Source organism: Lissotriton helveticus, chromosome 2_1 (assembly GCF_964261635.1).
Source record: "Lissotriton helveticus chromosome 2_1, aLisHel1.1, whole genome shotgun sequence".
NCBI classification, from domain to species: Eukaryota; Metazoa; Chordata; class Amphibia; order Caudata; family Salamandridae; genus Lissotriton; species Lissotriton helveticus.
This window is the reverse complement of record NC_136059.1, coordinates 176,683,036-176,696,810: the sequence shown is the minus strand read 5'-3', so window position 1 is coordinate 176,696,810 and position 13,775 is coordinate 176,683,036.

Below are 13,775 nucleotides of genomic sequence, written 5' to 3'. Positions count from 1 at the left end.
GTTTCCCTATTGCATTTCAGCCATACGCGAGCCAAGCGTACCCCAATGGTACGTGCGTGTGAACGCCTCGTTTCCCTATTGCATTTCAGCCATACGCGAGCCAAGCGTACCCCAATGGTACGTGCGTGTGTACGCCTCGTTACCCTATTGCATTTCAGCCATACGCGAGCCAAGCGTACCCCAATGGTACGTGCGTGTGTACGCCTCGTAACACCATTGGATGGGTTGCATACGCAACGGCAATGTCACCGTACTTGTGTGGGTATTTAAATAAATACATAGCCAACATCTAGGGGAACAGTGTACTGATCAAAATGCAACCAGGTTGTCATGGATACAGAGTTTGTTGAGCCTCCTACAGGTGTTCTAGGAAATTCAGTAGGGCAAAAGTATACAATGTTGCAAATGTTGTTGTTCAGCTCAGGCTCAGTTTTCAAACCATGCATATGTGTGTCATGGCCTTATGTGTGATGTGATTGGATGGAACATAGGATGCTAACTATGGTGGCCTATCACACACTACTCGTTGGACTCACAGACCCTCTGCAGCACAGATATAAGGCAGCATGTGTGTGAGAGGGCACTTGCCTGCACAACATTGGTGTGGTAACCACAGCTGCTGTCTCTGAATCCTCTGGACCCTGATTTGCTGAGCATGGAGAGGGCACCTGCATTCACTGATGCTGAGAACAAGGCCCTGCTGGATGCCCTCCCGCCAAACTATAGCAAGCTGTATGGGAGACCAGGGGATCAGGTGAGTGATGTGTGCAATACCTTGGAGTGTGCACCTGTTGTGTGTGTGACATAATGGCCACTGTGTATGTATGGTGTATAGATGCTATGTTGTTGGGAGTGAATGCCAGGGTGTACAGTGTTGTGTAAAGAGGGTTATTTCTTGTAGTGGGGTGTGTGACAGCGTGTCACGGGCTGCAGTGCACCCAGATGTAGCATACATTGCTCTGTGAGTGCCATGCTCTAAGAGTGTGTAGCGCACGTCATGTCATCTGTAGCCTTTCAATGGCATGTACTGCAGCAGTGTTTGCTCACAGGCCACATACTCCTGGACAATGATGCAAATGTGTGGAGCCTACGATGCCCTGTTGTCATCAAGTATTTTGTGCACATATGTGTGTCTTTTGAACATGGACCAGGTGTACTGATGCTCTTTTACTTTACATTTGTGACAGGTATCTGCCTATGAGAAGGGTGAAATCTGGCTGGACATCGCCAGGGCTGTCAGGAGTGAGGGGGGGGCTCGCAGGAGGCTCAGAAACATCAAGAAGAGGTGGCAGGACATCCGGTGCTGGACCCGCCACATCGCCAGAGTCCAGCTGCATCTGGAAGCTCCGCGCTGGCATGGCAGCACCCGCCACCTGACCCCCCACATGCTCCGGGTCCTGGAAGTGGTGTTCCCAGACCTCCATAGGCAGTTGCAGGAGGGACAGCAGCAAGTAGGGGGTAGGTACATGTCTGTTTGTTGTCATGTGTGTCACATGCTTCCTGCAGTGCTCCAAGGCATGGTAACACTCCCATAGTTTGAGTGGTGTGGTCAGACAGGCACTCCATGCATTGGCATTAGAATGTCCCAGTTTCTGCAGCTGCTTCTTTACATTTTTTGCCGTACTCCACATTTGCCCTGCGCTTTGGCTGATGTTTGTTTTTCACATGTACTCCTATGGTGCAATGTCTCAGTATGCATCTTCCTTTGCACATCATCATGTTGGAGGTGGGTCTGTGACACCTGTTGGTACATTACATGTAGCACCACATGTTCACTGTGTCTGCCATTCTTCATATTTTGGCACTGATCTTGAGTCTCAACATGTGTTTTCTGCACGAGTCTGCCTCAGTGGCCTTGGTCCATGGTACTCTTTCGAATTGTCATGTGTTGGATACAGGTTTGTGAATGTACATGTGCAATATTTTGGGCTTATGCATACTCACACTGGGCAGTGCGTGTGTGCATATTCGCCAAATAAGTAGAATGTTGTTTCTAACTAATAATGATGGTCAGCCACACAATGAGGCTTTGGGTGTCAACAGCTGTGATGCCAGTGTGAGGTGATGTTACACTTGATTCATGTCCCAGGATGGCATCACATTTCAGTTCAGGCAGGACTTTTCTCATGTGGCACAAGGTGTAAGCAATTCAAACATGTCCAGGTCTGGGTTTGGGTGGCAGGGTGGGAAAATGAGCTGGGATGCATAATCAGCTATCCTGTTGTCAGGCAGTGGATCATCATTGTGTCTCTCATACTAGTTTTTTCCTTGCCTGTTGCTTGTATCCTACTATACATTGAGCGTTGTGTCTCTCACAATTGGCCACAACTAGACTTTGCATTGTGCAGAGTTCTGTGTCATGTGACTCATGATGCATGCCATGTTTAGAAATGAGGCAAAATGTATTGTAGCTTATATGTCTGATGTGTATAGGTGACTGATATGTTTTTGTTGTTCTCCTTGCCCACAGCATCATCATCTGAATCTGGAGGAGACACAGGCGCGGACCAGGCAGAGGGACCCAGCGACAGTGCCACCTACTATGAGGAGTCAGAGGGAGGCAGTGGCACGGAGGGTGAGGAGAGTCTGCAGACCGGACGACATGTGACTGACACATCTTACCATGCCGACAACTCCGAGTCAGACTCTCAGGAGGAGGGGGAATATGCAGCAATGGTCATATCTTCTTCTTTGGCTGCCCTCCCCTCCTCCAGTACCATCTCCACCCTCCCAGTCGTTAGTGTCCCTAGGGTCCGTGCTAGACCCCGTGTCTCCTTTGTTCCCGGCACCGCAGCCCCTGCCCCTGTGTCCCCTGCTGCCCTCAGTGCTGAGACTGTGGACCTACTCCGGCAGATTGCAGTAGGTCAGACATCCATGCTGACTGTCATCCATGGACATACACAACTGCTTACACAGGTGGTGTCGTTCATGGAGGGCATGTCATCGGCCATGTCTGATCTACGTCGGAGTGTGGCTGCCATGGAGTCAACACTGACGGCAGCTCTGTACACCCAGCAGCATCTGTCCCCCCCATCCTTCAGACCCATCCACCTCTGCCTCTCACATACCTACACAGCATACACGCACACGCCACAGATCAGACACACCCAGTGCACACACACAGCATAAGAAGCTCAAAGCTCCACGCACCCATTCTCAAGGGGAAGTAGGCACACCCCCAGGGAGAGGGGAGACACCTCACACACGCATCCACACACCCAGTTGAACTGACTCACAGCCCTGTACCTCCACCCCCAATGTGTCCCCGGGTTCAGGTGGTAGTTTTTCGGCACTGGCTGAGGTGTGCAGCCAGGTTTTTGAAGCTACTTTTGGCGGTGCCCCAACCAGTGTGGATGAATCCACTACACCTGCACCCACTCCACCTGTCCTTCCCTCTCCTGTCCATGCGGTGCCGGAGGATTCCACAGACGGTGCCCCCGTAGTTTCCACAGCGGATTAAACGCCATGTGCAGGCAAATTTGGGTGTGAGCACACCCATGGAGGCACAGACTGTTGCAGAGACATCTTTGGACTGGCCATTGGCCTTTAATGAGCGAGGACTCTTATTTGCTTTTCTATTTTGAACCAGCTGAATAAAGCTATTATTTTCCTTTTCTGAACTTTAGTTTGTGTGAAAATGTCTGTGACTGCTGTGTGCCTGGGAGGTGGTGTGATGTTAAAATATAGGTATGTTGACATGTGTCAATCTCCTGGTGGTAATGTGGTTAAGAATGGTAGGTTTTTGTTGTAAAGGCTGGCCACTGTTGGGCAGTGGGGGGGTGTTATACACACACACTCTGATGCAGGGCACTGGTGGGCAGTGGGGGGGTGTTATACACACACACACTCTGATGCTGGGCACTGGTGGGCAGTGGTGGGGGTCTCAGCCACACACACACTCTGATGCTGGGCACTGGTGGGCACTGGTGGGGGTGTTGTCCACACACACACTCTGATGCTGGGCACTGGTGGGCACTGGTGGGCAGTGGTGGCGGTCTCAGCCACACACACACTCTGATGCTGGGCACTGTTGGGCACTGGTGGGCACTGGTGGGGGTCTCAGCCACACACACACTCTGATGCTGGGCAATGCTGGGCACTGGTGGGCACTGGTGGGCAGTGGTGGGGGTGTTGTCCACACACACACTCTGATGCTGGGCACTGGTGGGCACTGGTGGGGGTGTTGTCCACACACACACTCTGATGCTGGGCACTGGTGGGCACTGGTGGGTACTGGTGGGCACTGGTGGGGGTGTTGTCCACGCACACACTCTGATGCTGGGCACTGGTGGGCACTGCTGGGCACTGGTGGGGGTGTTGTCCACACACACTCTGATGCTGGGCACTGGTGGGCACCGGTGGGCAGTGGTGGGGGTCTGAGCCACACACACACTCTGATGCTGGGCACTGGTGTGCACTGGTGGGGGTCTCAGCCACACACACACTCTGATGCTGGGCTATGCTGGGCACTGGTGGGCACTGGTGGGCAGTGGTGGGGGTGTTGTCCACACACACACACTCTGATGCTGGGCACTGGTGGGCACTGGTGGGGGTGTTGTCCACACACACACTCTGATGCTGGGCACTGGTGGGCACTGGTGGGCAGTGGTGGGGGTGTTGTCCACGCACACACTCTGATGCTGGGCACTGGTGGGCACTGGTGGGCAGTGGTGGGGGTGTTGTCCACACTCACACTCTGATGCTGGGCACTGGTGGGCACTGGTGGGCAGTGGTGGGGGTCCCAGCCACACACACACTCTGATGCTGGGCACTGGTGAGCACTGGTGGGGGTCTCAGCCACACACACACTCTGATGCTGGGCAATGCTGGGCACTGGTGGGCAGTGGTGGGGGTGTTGTCCACACACACACTCTGATGCTGGGCACTGGTGGGCACTGGTGGGCACTGGTGGGGGTGTTGTCCACACACACACTCTGATGCTGGGCACTGGTGGGCACTGGTGGGCAGTGGTGGGGGTCTCAGCCACACACACACTCTGATGCTGGGCACTGGTGGGCACTGGTGGGCAGTGGTGGGGGTCTCAGCCACACACACACTCTGATGCTGGGCACTGGTGGGCACTGGTGGGGGTGTTGTCCACACACACACTCTGATGCTGGGCACTGGTGGGTACTGGTGGGCAGTGGTGGGGGTCTCAGCCACACACACACTCTGATGCTGGGAACTGGTGGGCACTGGTGGGCACTGGTGGGGGTGTTGTCCACACACACACTCTGATGCTGGGCACTGGTGGGCACTGGTGGGGGTGTTGTCCACACACACACTCTGATGCTGGGCACTGGTGGGGGTGTTGTCCACACACACACTCTGATGCTGGGCAATGCTGGGCACTGGTGGGCAGTGGTGGGGGTGTTGTATACACACACACTCTGATACTTACACTTACAATGACATAGCAGACGTATGTCTCACACGTCTATTGCACTGGTGTTGTGCGGTGCCGTACTGTACCCCGAGGTCGTTGACGTACCGTACCCCAGCTGGATGGCGTACATGCTGCACGTATTACACTGGTGAAGTGCGGTGACGTATTTCGATGACGTAGGTGCGGCACGTCTCCGTATTGCACTGGTGTTGTGCGGTGACGTACCGTACCCCGAGGTCGTTGACGTACCGTACCCCAGCTGGATGGCGTACATGCTGCACGTATTACACTGGTGAAGTGCGGTGACGTACTTTGATGTCGTAGGTGCGGCACATCTCCGTATTGCACTGGTGTTGTGTGGTGACGTACCGTACCCCGAGGTCGTTGACGTACTGTACCCCAGCTGGATGGCGTACATGCTGCACCTATTACACTGGTGAAGTGCGGTGACGTACTTCGATGACGTAGGTGCGGCACGTCTCCGTATTGCACTGGTGTTGTACGGTGACGTACCGTACCCCGAGGTCATTGACGTTCCGTACCCCAGCTGGATGACGTACATGCTGCACGTATTACACTGGTGAAGTGCGGTGACGTACTACGATGACGTAGGTGCGGCACTTCTCCGTATTGGACTGGTGGTGTGCGGTGACGTACCATACCCCGAGGTCGTTGACGTACCGTACCCCAGCTGGATGGCGTACATGCTGCACGTATTACACTGGTGAAGTGCGGTGACGTACTTCGATGACGTAGGTGCGGCACGTCTCCGTATTGCACTGGTATTGTGCGGTGACGTACCGTACCCCGAGGTCGTTGACGTACCGTACCCCAGCTGGATGACGTACATGCTGCACGTATTACACTGGTGAAGTGCGGTGATGTACTTCGATGACGTAGGTGCGGCACGTCTCCGTATTACACTGGTGAAGTGCGGGAGTGTGTGGACCAATGTACCCAGACATTACAGTCGTGCAATGGAGATGTGCGCGTGTGGCAACACGTACAGGTATGTTGGACTTCGTTGTACTCACCTTCTGCGCCGTCGTCGGTTTCTAAGTACGAGGTGGTGGCCGTATAGGATAGGGATGAGACGGACGATGGTGTTCATGTCCTGCTTGTCGCGTAACGGGGTGCGGTTCGTGCCGGAGTGTGGTTTTACGGTAGTTTTGAGCTCTCGTAGAAAAACAGCCGTACGGAGTGTGTTCTACACGGATCGTACTTCCTGGTTCGGGAGACGCGCTCTTTTTACGTTCGGACATTGCGTCGAGCGTCAGCCGACTGCAATTCGTATGGAATTTTGATTCGTACGGCGTTTTTTACGAGCCGTACGGAGTGACGCTTTAGATTGTGATCGTACTTGCTGATTCGTACGGGGACGCCTACGGGTACGACTCGTACGGGGAAAAACGCTCCGAACCGCAATTCGGAGTGCTTTTTCCCGAATCGGAATCGACCCCATGGTGTGTTGTTTCCTTTCACCCACTCTGTCACCACTTAGTATTTCACTCCTTTATTTTTTCCTAAGTTCTTCCGTCCGTGCCTTCCAAATTGGAAAATCCATTCTTGGCATGGGCCACATTTCATTTTATAACTATGTGAAGTGAAGTGATTCCAGAATATAGTCCATATTTCCCCATAACAGATTTTTATTACACCTGTTCAGATTATTCCCTTCCAATTTGTACAGTGACTGAATGAGCCAAAGATGACAAATTGATGCTCAGTGTAGTGGCACCTCTATTCTATGTAATAAATGTTCGACTCTACCTGTCTCATCCATCTAACCTATCCCCTGAAGTAAAGTAATTCAAGTTTCCTTTACTTTCTTATTGCCCAGCAAATTAATTCACTGAAAATATGTGGTGGAGGGCAGGGCCACAGAGTAAAATGGGAGTAAGTCATTTGATGTCAAGTTTGGCGTATGAGACACACATTGATGAATGTGCCAAATGCAATCTGTAGAGCCAGTTCCTTTCTCTGTAGTGCAGTCCATCAAATTTATTTTGCCTAATATCTACTTATGGAAGACAGGATAATGGGGCGTGAGTGAAGAGCTCTGCGCCGACCCCACCGTTTATCCTAGGCGGAGTGCCGGCTTGGCATTCCTGCGAGCCGGGGAAGGTGACCGCACATGTCGAGGCCCGCAGTGAGCCCGATCAGGTGCTTTCTGGCCCCCCAGAACTACACTGCAGACCCGGGAAGTGAGAGGCCCGGCCCGAGCACAAGCAAAATGGCGGCCGTGCCCGCCTTGCGGTCCTTTGAGGGAGCCCGAGGTGTCGCGTCGACCTGAGGCTTGGATGAGCAGGAGATTCCTCCTTGGCGCGCGACGGGCACCGCACCCAACTGTGCGGACCTGAAATCCACTGTGATCGGAGAGGGAGGAGGCAGACTTGCTGGCGCTGTGGCTCCTGCGCGCTCCCGGGAGCGCCCGTCTACACGAGCAAGAGAGGCCGACAGTGAAGGAGAGCCGGAGATAATTACAGTTTTAGCTGGCGGATTGAAAGAGAAGACTGACAGGTGCTCCTGCCTCGGAGTGGGTGCATTCCTTTTGCGGAGCCAACTTCAAGCCTGAGATCAGCCCCCAGGCCCAGCAGTGAGGGCATGATTCAGCGCTGCCGCCCGGTAGACGAAACGGGGTAAAGCTGAGACTGTGGAACTGTTCCTGGCCCCGTAAGCAGATTGAGGGGCCGGGAGTTCTGCTGTCACCCTGGGCTACTGTGGCGAGCTGTAGGGGAGTGAGTATTGGGGGCATGGGCAGCTGGGAGCTTTGCTACGAATTGATAGGAGGCTGCTCCAGCGATCCAGAGTGAACCTTCATCTCTGCCTGGGGCGGGTGTTGCGCTCTGACTGGGAGTTCTTGCTTGGCGACTGCCTGCCGGGCCCTATTCATAGTGGGCACTAATCTTTGGAGGGACCGGGCTGGCGGAGCCTGCTGTGCTGCATCGGGAGTGGGGGGTGCCGAGGAGGCACCTGTAATGGAGTTGGGCTTGGGCAGCTTGGACAGCCTCTGCCTGGTCAGTGAACACCTAGCCTGGTAGTGGACTTGCACATTGGTTACCACAGAGAGCAGAAGAGAGACGAAGGGTCCCCGGGTGCGCAGTGGATGGTGGGGCTGGCGACCTGGTGAGCCATCTTACCCAATTGCTAGAGGTGCCCTTGAGCGCTGAGATGAGGAAGGTGTTGAGTGGCAGGTCCGCGGCTGGGGCCCGATAGCCTGAAAATCATGGGGATACCATGAGGCCGACAAGGTGGGGCGGATGAGCCTGCGGAGCAGCGGAAGCAGGACGCCTCAGACTCGCACCCAGAAGGGTTGATGCAGCAGCAGGTGGACCAAATCCTCAAGGCTATCACGGACACAAAGGAAGCACTCCAACAGGACATTGCCCAGGTATAATTGGGGTTGGGCCTCCTACGGGCGGTTCATGCGAAGCTGGTTGATAGGGTAAAGCCGGCTGAGACCACGCCGGAGGTCCTAGAACCCTCCCCGAAAGCACTGGACATACAGATGGGGAACATCACTCGCAGGTTGCAAGTACTGGAGAGGAGGGCCGAGGATGCCGAATGGCGGAACAGGCGGAACAACATATGGGTGGTGGGCTTGCCGGAAGGAGTGGAAGGGGGCAACATGGTGGACTACCTGGAGCAATGGCTGCGGACTGAGGTTGCCCCGGAAGGCCTGACACCTTTTTACACTTTGGAAAGAGCACACAGGCTGCCACCCAGGCCCCTGGCACCTGGAAGACTGCCCAGGTCTGTGGTGGGTCGTTTACTCCACTGTAAGGACAGGGACCTGCTCCTGAATAAAGCACACACCGAAGGCCCGTGCAGAGTGGACAATAATAATGTGTCGCTGTTCCCGGATTACACCTTTGATGTACAGCATCGCCGAGCCTCGTTTCTGACGGTTAAGAAGGCTCTCCGTGAAAAAAGCATTCAGTACTGACTGATGTTCCCGGCACGCCTGAGAGTGACACTGGATGGCAAAACGTTTTTTCATAATGACCCTGAGGAGGCATGGAGTTGACTGGAATCCTACCGCACAGTGTTGGGCGAAGCAGGAGGCGGCCGGCGACAGCAGAAGGAGGCACCGCAAACGCGCAGATAGAGAAGGAGAGTTCAGCAGCGCTACAGTCTGAGAAGGAGATATCCCAGGCGAGCGGAGCGGCATCGATGGGAGCGGTGGACTCCGAAAAACGGTTGGCCGGAACTGATACTGACGGGACAGACAGTGGGAGTGTCCCTCTGCCTCATGTCACACCGGGGACAACAGACAAGGTGATTGATGCCTGAACTTGTGCAGGAATTCCTGAGACCAGTAAGAGAGGTTTGATGGCTCTGGGCCCTCTGCTCCTTGGGGAGGTAATCGGGGTGAACGCAATTAGGATAGCTGAGGCAGGGGGGAGGGAGTAGTGAGCAGATGCCTCCGCCTCGGGCCCTTCTGGAGGAATTGAAGACTCTTTCATAGTGGGGTTTGACGTTAGGACTCAATGGGGTTGTAGATCGGATTCTCTCGGCACTAGGGCTCCCCCCTTAGTTTCATTCTCTGAGTGAATCCCTGGTAGGTACCAGAGGGACTGTTAGTGGATAGGTACTAGCTGTTTAGGGCCAATTCTGGGGAGGGGTTGTTGGGAGAGTTTGAGGGGTGTTTTTGGAATTGCTAGAACTACAGGTGTGCCACTGAAGGGAGTGCCGTTGTGGATGAGGAATAGTCAACACAATGGGGACATCATCACCTGATTTAAAATGCATTACGTGGAATGTGTGGGGGATGCATACAATGTTGAGACGCCACAGGGTTCATACTTATTTGGTGAGTAGGGGAGTGCAGATTGCTTTCCTCCAAGAAACTCATGTTGACCGAGCTTAAGGCCAGGCGTTGCAGTGCAGGTGGAGAGGGCAGCTCTTTTATATGACGTACTCGTCTTTTGCTAGGGGCGCGCTAATATGGGTTAGGGCGCGGGTTCCCTTCCAGCCAATACTGCGGCTAGTTGATCCAGAGGTGGGGTTTGTGGCTGTCATGGGGCGCTTGGATGGGAAAGATGTCACGTTATGCAGTGTGTATGCCCCTAATGTGGAACAGGTGACCTATTTCGCTAGACTACCAGGGAAATTGGCGCCCTACTTGACCGGTTCAGTGATATTGGGGGTGGTTTCAACTCTGTCACAGATACTGAGATGGATAGGTCTCACCTGCCACTGCCTGAGGCTCCTATACACAGGCTTTCTAAACTCCATCGGGATTGGCAAAATGAGTGGGGGTTGATAGACACATGGCATGCACATCATTTAAGAAAGCGAGATTATTCTTACTTCTCTGGTCTGCATGACTTGCATGTACGATTGGACGCCATATTGTGCACCCTGGACATTCATACGATGGTAAGACACAGCGAATACCTAGCGAGGATGATCTTGGATTATAATCTATTGTTGCTGGCATTATACTGGACTCGGGTGAGGCATGCAATTTCTACCTGGCGATTACGCCCGGACTCCTTGGAGGACCCAGTATTCCGTGTGGAGGTGCTGGAGGGTATAGAGCATTACTTCATCGAGAATGAGGGTACAGCTTCGACTTTGGCGCTGGAGTGGGATACTTTTAAGGTGGTGGTGCGAGCTTATGTATCACCAAATGGTGGATGTGCGGAGGACGCTGTTGCAGGATATAGAAAATGAGGAACTGCGGCTGCATCAGGCAGAGAAAGTCTGCCCAGAGAACCCAGGGGTGCAGGCCGAGGTCTTGGCTGTGAGAGAGAGGGTAGCGACACAAGTGGAGAGGTTGCGCTGCTTTGACTATAAGGCGTACTTGGCGAGGGCGCATGCGGAGAGGTATAAGGCGGGCACACTACTGGCATGGTTGGCCAACCCGGCGCTGAGGGGGACGCCTATCCTGGCCTTGGCCTCATCCACGGGAGCACCGTACTGCAGGGGATTAATGGGTTATTCTTGACATACTACGCAGACCTATGGGAGAGTAAGCTACAAGACACAGGAGATGGGCTGAGGACTTTTTAGCTGAGGTACAGCTGCCGTGCCTTGAAGAGGACCAGGCGGATACATTGGGACGGGAGATCGCAGTAGGGGAAATACTTAGTGAGATAAAACATATGGCGCGCAAGAAAACCCCAGGTACTGACGGGTTACCAATAGATTTTTACTCGACGTTCGCTGATATCTTGGCCCCCAGACTGCTGGTAGTATATCAGAAAGCCCGGGATTTGGGGAGGCTGTCTGCCTCCACTCAGGAGGCTATCATTATCCCGCTGTTGAAACCGGGAAAAGACCCCCTGACTGGGTCGGCCTACCGCCCGTTATCAATGCTAACAACTGACTATAAAATATAAAGTAGGATACTTGCGACCTGGCTCCTACCCTATATGGAGCAGTTGGTCCATAGCGACCAGGTGGGGTTTATCCAGAAACGCACTACGGCGACAAATGTGAGACGCCTTCTCCGTATTCTGGGGGAAGATCACAGTGAGACTCACATTGCAACAGTTCTCTCTGTAGACATTGAAAAAGCATTAGACAGCCTGGAGTGGTCGTATTTGTTCAGGGTCCTTCGCGAGCTCGGTCTTGGGGAATCCTTTGTGGGGTGGACAGAGATCCTTTATCGATCGGCGGCAGCTCGCGTACGGACAGGAGTGAAGATTTCCCCATCTTGTCTGATAGGATGAGGAACGCATCAGAGATGCCCACTCTCTCCGCTGCTGTCTGCCTTAGCTATTGAGCCTTTGGCTGCACAAGCCATACTGGGGAGGCACTACCCTGGGTTAGACCTCCGTGGGGACACTCAGTTTATCTCCTTATATGCTGACGATTTATTAATCTTTTTGGCAAATATGGATATAGCTTTGGAGGGTGCGAGGTGGTTGCTGCATGTGTTTGGCGGGTTATCGGGCTGGGGTCGAATTGGGCAAAGACTTGCTTGTTCCCAGTGGCTCCATCAGGAGTGAGCCCTTCCCAGGTGGCGGGCATTCTATGGGAACCCCGAATTCCCCTGAGGATTTGCTGGAGGGTAATGTGGGTCGGGCAATACAAGGGCCTAGGCGCAGTTTTGCATTTTGGAGTACATTGCCGCTCTCAGTGGCGGGCCAGGTGGCGCTTCTGAGGATGGTGGCGCTCCCTCGACTATTGTATTACTTCCGGAAACTACCAGTCTGGGTGCTGGGCTCCATATTTAAACAGCTCTGCTCCATGGCCAGGGGGTTTCTATGGGGTTCTATCAGGCGGCCGGCCGCGATGACTACAATGATGTGTCTGAGAGCCGACGGGGGTATGGCAGTGCTGGATTTTGAGTGGTACTATCTAGCGGCACAGCAGCAGTGGCTCACTCAAGTGGTGGCTCTCTAGTTCCAGGGCCCGGACTGACCTGAGGGATGGTGGGTCCCACGCTATATCTTGTCCTTTATAGTATTTTAACAGAGGCTGCACCTTGAGTTGCTTACTAGTGAGAGCGGACACTGAGATTGTGCTGGAACCGGAGCCAGTGCAGAGCTGGGATTGCTAGCCCGTATGTGCCGGAGATCCCATTTGGCATGTTTACCGTTCTCGCGCATGGCTGGGACTGGACAACATTGGCCAAATGGGAAGTGTTGGGAGTCCAGGTGTTGGGAGATCTGTATGAAGATGGAGTCCTATTGCCATTTCAGGCTCTGCAGGATAGATATGATCTCCAGTGAGGGGGATTACTTGCTGCATTCAGCACTAGTCTCTGCAATGCAACGTCACTGGAAGGCGGGATTGTCAGAACCACTTGGAAAAGCACGAGGAACGCCAGAATCCAATTGGTTCAATTTTATGTCCTGCATTGAGCGTTCTTAACACCTGCTATGATCAACCAATATTTTAGGACGGACACCGCCCAGTGCCCGAGATGTAGGTTAGAGGGAGCAAACTTCCAGCATATGATGTGGAGGTGTTCATGTTTGGGGACGTACTGGGAGGAGGTGATTGATTTGCTTTGTAGAATAACTGATCGTAACATGGAACTTGACCAGGGCACTTGTTTACTGCACTGGTTCCCACACACCTCTAAAACGAAGGTGACAAGCAGGTTTATAGACTTGGGCCTAATCTTAGCTAAGAGAGAGATCATCGCACACTGGAAATCAACAAGAGGGCCAGCATGGGGAGATAGAGGGCTGAGGTACTCAAATAGGCATAGCCCTGGTCACCCCCCCCTCGGCCACTATAGCCTCCCCTTATCCCCAGAAAAGATGTGACGATTTGGCCGCTTTCTTTGCTGCCAAGGTGTCTGACATTTATGCAGGCTTCGAGTCATCCGGACAGACTTCTGACCCTACAGAAAGCTTGGCTGGGATTCTAGAAGAGGTTCCTCTTGATGTCTCCGAAAGTCTTGATGCCTTTCCACCACTCGACCTGG